Source organism: Pantherophis guttatus, chromosome 1 (genome assembly GCF_059756535.1).
Source record: "Pantherophis guttatus breed Tessera chromosome 1, ASM5975653v1, whole genome shotgun sequence".
NCBI classification, from domain to species: domain Eukaryota; kingdom Metazoa; phylum Chordata; class Lepidosauria; order Squamata; family Colubridae; genus Pantherophis; species Pantherophis guttatus.
The window spans coordinates 189677362-189689393 of NC_142063.1; the positions used below are offsets into that span (position 1 = coordinate 189677362).

Below are 12032 nucleotides of genomic sequence, written 5' to 3' on the forward strand. Positions count from 1 at the left end.
GCTCCAAATTTATATTCTCTATCGCGTGTCTGGGTATTGTCCATATTGGTAACTTATCATTTAATTTATATTGATACTTTTTCCAGACACGTAACAGAGCATTTCTTAATATATGACTTTTAAAAGTCTTATCTACTTTCTTATCATACAATAAATAAGCATGCCAGCCGTAGACCAGACCATATCCTTCAATATTTAATATCCTTTCCTCCGTTAAATTTATCCAATCAGTAATTGCTGAGAGGGCAGCGGCTTCGTAGTACAGTCTTACATTGGGCATTTTAAGACCTCCTCTTTCTCATGTATCTTGCATTATCTTTTGATTTACTCACGGTTTTTTCCCTGCCCAAACAAATTTGTTTATGCCCTTCTGCCATTCCTTCAAATTTTCATCTTTTTTAAGTATAGGTATCATTTGAAAAAGAAATAAAAACCTTGGTAAAACATTCATTTTTACTGCAGCTATCCTTCCCAGCAAAGACAATTGTAGTTTTTTCCAATTTTCCATCTCTTTCTGTATTTTTTGCCATAACGGTTCATAATTGTGCTGATATAATTTCATATTTGTGGTCATGATATAAACCCCTAAATATTTAACCTTCTTAACTATCTCAAATCCTGTTACCCTTTCTATCTCTTCTTTTTGGCTTCTAGTCATATTTTTAGCTATTATCTTTGTTTTAGCTGTATTTATTTTAAAACCAGATACTTGTCCATATAAGTTAATTATATCCATCAAGGCTGTAATCGATTGTGATGGTTGGGCTAAGGTAACAACCAGGTCATCCGCAAATGCCCATAGCTTATACTCATGCTGTCTAATTTTAATTCCCTTTATTGTATCCATCCCACGTATTTTACTTAGTAAAATTTCCAACGTCAAAATAAACAATAATGGAGACAGGGGACAGCCTTGCCTTGTTCCTTTTTCTATATTAAAAATACCTGTTAAACCACCATTGATTATTATTTGCGCTGTTTGTTTTTGATATATTGCCTTAATAGATTGTATAAAATGTTCTCCAAGTTGCATCCTTTCTATTAGTTTTAATAAAAAAATGCCAATTCAATCTATCAAAGGCTTTCTCAGCATCCAAAAATACTAGCACTGCAGGGACCTGGTTGTTCCTTCCCAAATACTCTAGTAAGTTAACAACTTGCCTTACATTACTTTTCATTTGTCTACCATTTATAAAACCAGTTTGATCATGATGAATCATTTGCTGCATAACTGTCATTAATCTATTTGCTAATATTTTAGCAAAAATCTTATAATCTGTATTTAAAAGTGAAATCGGCCTATAGTTTTTTGGATCTGTATGATCCTGACCCTCTTTTAGGATCAAGGAAATAAAGGCTGTCTTCCAAGTTGGAGGTACCTCTCCTCACTGTTGTATATTATTGAATAATTCCTTCAGTGGGTTCCACCATTTCCTCCTGTAAGCTTTTATAATAAACAGCTGTCAAACCATCCGTCCCAGGAGCTTTACCCACTTTCAACTGCTTAATTGCAAACAAAATTTCCTCGGAAGTTATCAATTGATTTAAACTATCCCTCTGCTCTTTTGAAGTTATGTAGATGTTCTCTTTCTGCAAATATCTATCTATATCTTGAATTTTCTCACCGGCATACAGTCTTGAATAAAACTCTAAAAAAGTTTTTTTTAATCAATTCTTGCTCATAAACCTCTTTACCCTTGTGTTTTATTTTCTCTATAGTCCTTAATTTCTGCTTTTTCCTTAACATATATGCTAACCACCTACCTGGTTTATTAGCGTTTAGCATATTATGTTTAGCATATTGTAAGTTAGTTGTCACTTGATCTGCTATTAACATATTAAATTGACCTTTCAGTAAATTAATTGCCTCTTTAATTTTCTTATCTGTTGAATTAGCTATCAAAGCTCGTTCCTGTTTTCTAATCTCTTCTTCTAATTCTTTTCTTTTTCCCCCCTGTTTTTTTCTATATTTATTATTCAAATATATCAAAATGCCTCGCATATATGCTTTACTTGCATCCCATACCATTTCCATAGATGTACCCTTTTGCATATTCATAACAAAAAATTCCTTCATAAATTTTTTACACTCTTTTACATTTTCTTCATATCTAAACAGATTATCATTTAACCTCCAGGACCTCCTAGGCCCTTTCCCATACTCCAGTTCCAGCCAAACTAGACTATGGTCTGTCAATGTTCTTGAACAAATCTTCGTATTCTTCACCCTAGAAAAAAGATCATTAGTAATTAGTATAAAATCAATCCTTGAAAAGGATTGGTGTCTATCCGAAAAGAAAGTAAAATCTTTTTCTTCTGGGTTTCTTTCACGCCAAATATCCCTCAACTCCCAATCGTCCATCATCTCCAAAAATGACTTGGGCAATCTTGCTCTTGTTAAAACATTTTGCTTAGGTCCCTTCTTATCCTTTTTTACGTCCAAAACACCATTCCAGTCACCCAATAGGATACAAGTCTTGTATCCCCATTGTATCAACTTTGAATGTAGAAGATTATAAAAATTTTCCTGTTGTTGGTTCGGGGATATACTCCAATTACCAGTAATTTTTCTCCTTTTATTAAAAGTTCAATCGCTAAAAATCTTCCTTGATCATCTGTTTCAATTAATTTAGCAATTAAGTCTCTTTTCAAATATATGACTATACCGTTTTTCTTCTCTGGTGCTGCTGCTACATAATGTGTACCTAATCTTGTATTTATCAAATATTTTTGATCTTGTATCCTAATATGAGTCTCTTGTAAACAAATTACATCATTCTTAAATTGTTTAAGATAGTGAAATATTTTCCTCCTCTTCTGTGGCGAATTCAAACCGTTGACATTCCAGGTTAAAAATCTAGTTCCCATCTCTGGGCCTCTGAAGTATCTGGAGCACTTTCTGATGGTCTTGCCTCATTTGACCTTTAGGTCTGGCTCCTCCCACAGCTTCTGTTTTGGTTGTTTCTTGAGTTGCCATCTGAAGTTGTTGCTGTCTTAATTCTTCCTTACGTTTAGCTGTTGCTGCTCTAGTCTGTCTTTGATCCTTCGGTTCTTCTGATATATCAATTAAATCCAAATCTTGAACAGCAATCTGTAACAATTCTTCTTAATTCGTTGAAACTCCCCCCTGGACTACTGTCATCAGCTCTTCTTTCTCTCCTTCCATTACTTCCTTCTTTCTTTTTCCTTCTAGTGATTTGGATGTCCCAGCCTTTAACACATTGACATAAAAATCTCTTGCTTTCCATATTGTATTAAGGCGATATCTCTCTCCCGAATATGTCACACTAAGCCGGCTGGCACTTCCCATCTATACTGTATCTCACGCTTTTTCAGTTCATCCACCAGAAAGGCATAATCCCTTCTAGCTCTCAACATTTTGGGAGGAATTTCTTTCATTGTCATCACCTCCTGACCTTCCACCTGAAGCTTGTTTTTGAAGGTAGCCTGTAAAATTTCATTGCGTAATCTCCTTGTAGTAAAATATATTACAATGCCTCTTGGTAGATGTTTCTGTCTGGCCACTCACGAATTGACACGATATATCTTGTCAATCTGCCAGCCTAACTCCACTTTCTTCTCCCCTAGCATCTGTGCCAATGCCTCTGACATAATTTCTTTCAAATTTTCTTGTTTGTTTTCCTTCACCCCTCTTATTCTTAAAGCAAATTCCATATCCCTGTATTGAATCATGATTACATCAGCTTCAGCCCTTTCAGTTCTATTTTGAGTCTCTGCTACTTTATTATCCAAAATTTCTGTAGATTGTTTAATTTCTTCAACTTTGTTATCCAATATTTCAATATTGCCTGCCAGACCTTTAAATGCCAGTAATATATCTTCCCTAATTTCCTGATTCTGAATTGAAATGTCCTCTGAAACAGCCTGTATTTTTTCATTAGTTTCATTAATTTTTTCGTTAATCACAGTGGCAAGTTTAGTCTGTGTAGCTATTAGGGCTTCTTGTATCATTTCAATCATTAAAGTCTGTGGGTCTGTTGGGGGTGCAATGGCTTGCATTTTAAAAGTGTGAGCTGGGGAACTTCCAGCACTCCCAGTTCCTTTAGTGGAAACAGTCTTTACAGGTTTTGAGGCCATTCTCAGTTTAGGTTAAATTAATCTTTATATTTTATCAGAAGCCAAAAGGAAAAGTTCATCAAAGTCAAAAGTTTTCCCCAATCTTAAATTGATGTCTTAAAATCCTCCTTCTCTCATTACAAAAGCTCTTTTCAGGCAAGAGGCTTCCAGCGAAATGAAACTTTTCTTTAACTTTCACTTTCCACGCCCTTTTCAAGCTTCAATCGCCATTTTGTTGCAAATTTACTAAATTGTTACTTCCAAAGGAGGCAATAAACATTGGAGTTAAGTTAAATATTTGCAGTCTGACTTCTCCTGGCTTGTTCTGCCTGCAGCAATTCAGGATGTCATAGTTCCCCTCATTTGTATTTAGCAGAATTGGTCGCAGCTTCTTACTCTGCTAATTAGCAGAGTCGACCCAGGTCCGGAGCGGATTGACAGGCTTCTAGGGAGCTCTCACCCTTCGCGCCCCAGAATTTCTCCTAGGGCACTTGGGGGGCTCTACTTCCGCCTGTCGGCTCTCCTTTCTCCCCTTTGCCCGGGGAGAGGGTTTCCAGCCTCCAGACAACTGTTTTTTGCTGTTCTGGAGGCTTTTACAGTGCCGGGGATTGGGTGCTCACGGAGGAGCCTCTTGAAGCGCGCGGAGCCAACCGGAAGTCCGACTTCAATTTCCATAATCTCCTAAACAGAATTAGCGTAGATGTATCAGATGTGGGGCTGTAGAGGAAACTGCCCAGTTACACATATTTACAAACATTATTTAATATAAAACTGGTGGCTGATTGCAATTCTTTCATTCAAAGGCCAAATGTGGTTTTTAGACTTGTGCCTTGGCATGCATATTTTCCAATGAGACAGACCAAGACTGGAAGATCATTTAATTACAATTTATTAGAATATTCTGATAAAAGGGACTCCTCTCATTCAAAGAGGGAACCCAAATCCGTAGTTTACATTCCATTTTATAGCTAACACATCAAAGAAAATGCAAGGGAAAAGTTGATTGGACAGGATAAAAGGAACCCCTCTTTTGCACAGTAAATCAGCTCCATGCAGTCACACATGTTACATGTATATCCATTTAAATGAGGTCTGATGACAGAAGGGGCATACATTTTAAGATGTTAATAAGGAAAAAAGTTGTTTGCAGTTCATAAAGAGACAGACTGGAGGTCAATTAGCACTAACAAGCTTTCTCTTATCAGAAGACATTCTGGTAAGTACCTAAAACACAACATAAATTGTATACATTAATATTCAGATGACCACTGAATATTAATTTATAGTTGATTTTGCATTTTAGGTACTTTTCTGGGTTGCATTTTATTCTACAAAATAAGCAGAAAAAACTAAGTGTGCAACAAGCATTATTCAAACACACACAGAAAATATCTCTAACAGTTTGATGCTTTAACAGAAACAACAAACTCCATATCTAATCAGGAGCTTAAAAATGGACATAATGAAGAGCCAAGGCTGACCAAAGATTACAACAGCTCCGCTGTTGCAAAATGCTCTATTATTGCCTAACCAAACATTGTTAGCAAACAATTAATATACTCTTTCCTCTCAGCCATCACTGCGGTAAAGAGGTTTTGTCTAGGAAAAGATACATAATTTATAAAATGTGTAACATTCATCTTTGGAGACTGGGAATGCAAGCAAGGAAGATCAAACTCATATTTGGAAAACAGCTGATTTTGTTTATCTATAGATGTTTGCACGCATGGTTGTCTTTTGAAGTACTACACTGATAAGAAAAAGTTTAGAGATGGCAAGTTCTTATTTATAAATAATTTTAATTCTCTCCTTTGTTAGTCCAGCTATCTATGACTAACTCAGCTAGAGGAAATCTTTATCTCCCAGATATTTTTTTTAAAAAATTGAATACATTTTTGTATAGATTACATTTGAGAACACATATGAACAGTATATATATAAAAAAGGAAGCCTAAGTAAAAATAACTAAAAAAGGAATGGAGGAAATTCTCCAATGACATTTGCAAGATCCCTACCAAATCATGATGGCAACAGAACACCAAAGAGAAACCAATCAATGTGGAGATGGAATCAGCAAAAATATATCCCAGCCATTGTAAAATGACAAGACTTAACTGCATTCTGAAATGAGTACAGAAACTTCAGTGAACAAAAGGATCCCAGATTTGTAAATGGTATTTTTTTTAATTTCCAAAAAAGTATTTTGCTGCCTGACATCAGCCTGGTAATCAAATGGAACTCTATCGTGTTCCCAGTAGCAATCTATGGTTGGAAAGTTGGAACTTGAAAAAGCAAGTCAGGAAGAAAATCAACTTGTTTCAGCTGTGATGCTGGAGAAGGCTCCTATGTGTTCCTTGGACAGCAAAGGTAACTAACAAGCAAGTACTGGAGCACATAAAGCAGGGGTGAAATCCAGCAGGTTCTGACAGGTTCTGGAGAACCGGTAGTGGAAATTTTGAGTAGTTTGGAGAACTGGCAAATACCATCTCTGGCTGGCCCCAGAGTGGGGTGGGAATGGAGCAGTGGTGGGTTGCCCCCGGTTAGCACCGGTTCTATAAAACCGGTAGTAAAACTGGCGGGAGGCTCCTCCCACTGACCCCAACATCACCAAAACGCTGCGAACCAGTAGTAAAGGTAAGTAGAACCCATTCCTGGAATGGAGATTTTGCAATATCCTTCCCCCAGGAGTGGGGAGGGAATAGGGATTTTGCAGTATCCTTCCCCTGGAGTGGGATGGGAATGGAGATTTTGCAGTATCCTTCCCCTGCCATGCCACCAAGCCACGCTCACCAAGCCACACCACGCCCACCAAGCCACGCCCATAGAACTGGTACTAAAAAAATGTCACCACTGACATAAAGCAGTGCAAATATGTGTGGAGCCTTCTTGTCTGCAGGATGTTTTCTGCCCTGTATCCCTTCACTGTTGAAGACAGGCGCAGGGCAGAAAACATCCTGCAGACAAGAAGGCTCCACACATATTTGCACTACTCAGGTGATCCTGAGGACACTGATAAATCTCCAAGTGGCCTCAAAGACTCTCTAAAAGGATGCAAATGACCAGCTATCTGCAAGGAATATAAAGCCTTCCATTCCCCACCATCCAGGCAGAGCTGAAGAAGCTTCTTGGATGAGAAGTGAAACATCTTCAAAGAAAAACAAGAAAGTCCAGTTGCCTCTTGAAAAAAGCACCTTTGGGACATAGGTTCCATAAGAGTATCATCTCAAGAAAAAATAGTTTGGCTGATCTCCCATTCTGACCCAATGTGTGAGGGAAAAGCCAAATCTTCAAGGCCTTCTAGAAAACAAGGGAGGTATGGGCCATCTGAATCTAAGACAGTTGGAAAAGGCTCACTTAGGAAGTCTCAGCAGATGGCAATATTTAACAGTGCGGACCTAGCCTACTTTATAAAATCTAGCTAGGCAGGTAGACTTCACCATGAAGGGGCAGTACCTCAACCAGCTTCTGTGCCATCTAGGGCTTTAAAATTTATAATCAGCACTTTGAATTGCCCCCAGAAAGAAACTCATGCAGTAGTAGTGTAACAATGAAGAACTCTGGGACTCTCAAACTTCTGTATTCTGGCCCAATTAAAGTTTTTAGGTGGTCTTCAAGCACAATTTAATATAGAGTAGGGCATTGCAGAGATCCAAAGAAGAAGCAAGTAGGGCATGAGTGATTATGAGCAGGGCTTTTCTGTAAATGATAGATCCCATATCCTCAGGACTATACTCCATGGATCTAGTGAAGTGGGCTCTGATCCATGAAACTTTAGGACTAACAAACCAATAATGTTTTAAGATAACATAAGACCATTCTATTTCTTTCAAAGACAAAAACCTTCTGATGTTTTCCGATGTGTAGTGTTAATTCAATAAATGAGATACTGGGCAACATCAGAAAGAAGGTAATGATAAACTCGTGGACTCTACTAATGCCCCTTTCCTTTTTTAAATGGAAGGCATGATTCTCATATATTATTTGACATGAGTGTTTTTGGAGTCATTTCCCCCAGTTTCAAGTTCTTATTGCCTGCTTCTCTAAAATACAGTATATGAATCTGCAATTTGTGCACTATATCTTTATTCCTGTATCCATTTGGCAACATGTACATAAATGTTGATGTACACATATGAATAGGGAACATGTGAAAACTACATTCCTGTGCAAGCTACTGATTTGATCTGGAGATGTTCTTATTATCTTTCAGGATGAATGAAAGTGTCTCCACAGTTGGAACTTCCGCCGGCGACGTCAACGTGTTAGGGGCAAAAGGAACGGTGCTCCGTTTCCAAAGCCCCTAATATCCTCGCTGCGGGCGCTGATTTCGGCGCTACCGACCCCGTAGAGGTCGGTAGAAGAAGGGGAAATTTCTGAGGACCTCGGGGAGGGCGGCAATCCCCCCGAAGGTTCAGGATAACTCCTCTAACTCGGAACGAGGAAGAACCAGCCACCCGGCTGGCCAGAAACGCTGACAGCTGTTAAGAGGGAAGCGAAGATTGAAAAAGAAAAGCATCGGTGAAAACAGAAGTGAGGATTAAAGATTGAAAAGGTATATCTGCATTTTCTAACGGTTGGGAGAAAGCGGGCGGAAGGAACCCTTGAGTAAAAGAGGAGAAAGAGAAGCGGCGACTGATAAGTGGAGTGAAGGGGAGGAATCCATATTGAAAGTGACAGCGCGTAATCTGGTAGTCAGTGGAATCCGAAAGAATCCAGAGGGAATACGGTTGAACGAAGTGTGTGATTGATAACCAGAGCTTCATAACAAAAAGCTGGGAGAGCGAAGGTCTCTGAAAACTTAAAAGACTTAACGGGAGGACTTTTAGAGCCCCGGATATCCATAGAAGAAAGGACGGTGAAGCCATATTGAGCAACGGCAGGGAGAACACAGTCAACTTAGAACTTATAACATTGTTGCCGATACTTACTGGACAATCCAGACAAAGGCTTCCTTAACAGGATCAAGTTTATTGATCGAGTTAATTGGATAATTGGATAATAAAGCAACGGGACTATTGGATTGTGTTATTTGGGGAAGCAGACGCTTGATACTTTTGGCGCACGATCGGTGTGTATTGGACAAAAAGTAAAGTAAAGGGAGGAAAAAGTACGATCGGACGTGAAATACATTGGATTTATAATTTTTGTTTCTGCCACGGCTTATCCCGGTGAGGACTTGAACTGAGGATTACGGAACAAGTGGATAATACATGGACATATTATATTGAAACTATTGACAGTTGAAAGGAAGTGGACTTGAACTATAATTGGATATTTGATATAAAGATTGCCAGAACATAAGATACTACCAAGACCAACTACTAATTACTAACAGTGACTAAGAAGTAATATTTGGTGTATATATACTCACTGCTTTGGAAATCTATACTTATATGACTGCATAACATTACCTTATACTTATCTTGTACCCATTAAGTGAATTATTGCCTTATTAATTTGTTTTTATATATTTATATACGTAGAATCAGAGATATAGATTTTATTATAGCTAAATATAATTTCTATTAATTTGTCTTTATATAGTTAGAATCTCAATGATTTGTTAATTTGTCTTAATACAACTAGAATCAAAGATCCGGATTATATTATACTTATCATAGCTATATTATAATTACAAAAGTATATTCATATACGTATGTTATATAAATTAAAATAAATTGGATAAATTAGATAAGTAAGATAAATATTTAGACAATTGCTGAAGGAATCTACGTTTGACATTTGATTGCATAGTATGACTTTATTTATAAGAAGTGTATATTAATAGATTAAGTGATATATTAATTTGATCTATATATAGTTAGTATTAAAGATTTAGTCCATAGTATATTAGATACATTTATATTAACTACATCCCTTTACCTTCTGAGAGAAATCATATTGCACTTACTCCCTACTTACTAATATACCACTTACTCAAATACTTAATACCAGGGAGAATTAGCTGATGGATTGCTAGAACGTTACACTTTTCCCTCGACCCTCCCACTTAGCTTCCCATGCTGATTGATTTATAAGTACAAAGGAGCCTGGAAAAAAGAGAAAAATAAATTTGGGTGAAATTTTAAAACAGACCCTGAAATATTGACCAGTATATGAAAATCTGGGAAAGAATAAAAAAAGAGATAATAATGGCGACCACAAGTATAACGACAACAGCTAAAATAAGTAAGAAAACACCATCGGGCCAAATGATACTTATGACCTCACCAGCTCAACAGAAAGTAATTGAAACCACAGAAAAGGAGAAGATGAGTCCTGCCCTACAGAACATCCACTCCGCATTAGCAATGATCCAGGAAGGCATGAACAGAATGCAGGAAACCATGGCACATAATCATGAAGAGACCAAGAAAAATCATGAAGAATTGAGGTCAGATGTGAGTGAAATTAAAGATAACATCAAAAATATGGATGAGAAGATAGAACAAATTCAGCAAAACATAACAGAAAACGAGCAGAGGATCCAAAAGGTGGAAGAAAGAGTAGAATATGCGACCAACAGAATGGAAAGAATGGAACAAGATCAAGGGGCATTTAATAAGGAAACTGAGGACGCGTTAACCTATCTGGAAATGGAAAAGGCATCATTCTACTTACGGTTTCAAAATGTAGAAGAGCAGAAGGATGAGGATCTAAGTGAAATAATGATTGAGATACTGGCAAAGGCAACCCAGGTGGATAAGGATGAACTGCGAAACGGAATGGATGAAATATATAGGGTGTACACGAACTACGCAAGAAGAAACAAATTACCCAAAGAAATTCACATAAGATTCACGAAAAAATCTATTAAGGAAGAGATCTACAGGAAGATGAGGGAAGAGACAATCATGCATAAGGGAAGAGAAATCATAACTCTCAAACAAATACCAAGAAGAACGAGAGATCAAAGAAGAAATTATAATTTCCTGACCACCCAGCTAAATAAATTTAAAATAAAATTCCGCTGGCTACTACCGGAAGGCCTACTTATCTCCTGGGATGAAAGAAAGTACAAGATTGATAATCTGGAAAAGGCTCAAGAATTCTTTGACCAGCACTTTACAATGGAAGAGGAACAGGAGACAAGGAGAGAAGCGGAACCCGGGACACGGCGGATGGAGAAGGAAGAAAAAGATCAGGAAGAGGCAAAAAGATTGGAGAGAGAAAGAATGGAGAGAGAGGGAGCGAGGGAAAAGACTCAAAGAGTTACCAGAAACACAGCAAAGTTGAAAATCACAAATAGATAAACTCGATAGAGATGGAAGGAGAAATAAAAATTATATCAATTAATATAAACGGACTCAGCTCCCCAAGGAAAAGGAAATATATATTTACGAAATTGCAAAAATTGGACTTAGATGTGATAACTTTACAAGAAGTACACATTAAAAGACAGCAACAAATATTGTTGGAGAATCAAAAATTAGGAAAATTATTCACATCCCTAGGAGATAATAAGAAGAGAGGAGTGGCAACTTATGTCAAAAACCATTTAAAAGCTAAACAGATATATACAGATTCGGAAGGACGTATTTTAATAACTGAAATACAAACAGAAACAAGGAAAATATTGCTAGCTTCTATCTATGCACCTAATGGAAACCAGAGAGAATTTTACAAGAAACTACATGATACAATTAAAGATTTGGAGTACGAAAATATCTGTGTTGTCGGAGACTTCAACGCAATCGTGAATATACAAGATGACTATCGAAGTAATAAACAAAGTAAGACTCGAAAAAGAATCTTACCAGATACATTTAAGGATATGACAGAAGAATTGCAATTACATGATGGATGGAGAGAAGCCAACAAACAAACCAAACAATATACCTTCTACTCAAACCCACACCAGTCATGGTCTCGGATTGACATGGCCTGGATGACGCCAGACCTCAGGAAGGATCTACAAGACATTGAAATTATACCGAATACATGGGCCGACCATA

At 37.3% G+C, this 12032-nt stretch overlaps 1 pseudogene; it reads right to left on the bottom strand.

Moving 5' to 3' along the window:
• Positions 1-2857: 2857 nt before the first annotated feature.
• On the bottom strand, positions 2858-4146 carry LOC148116700 (uncharacterized; annotated as a pseudogene).
• Positions 4147-12032: the final 7886 nt, after the last annotated feature.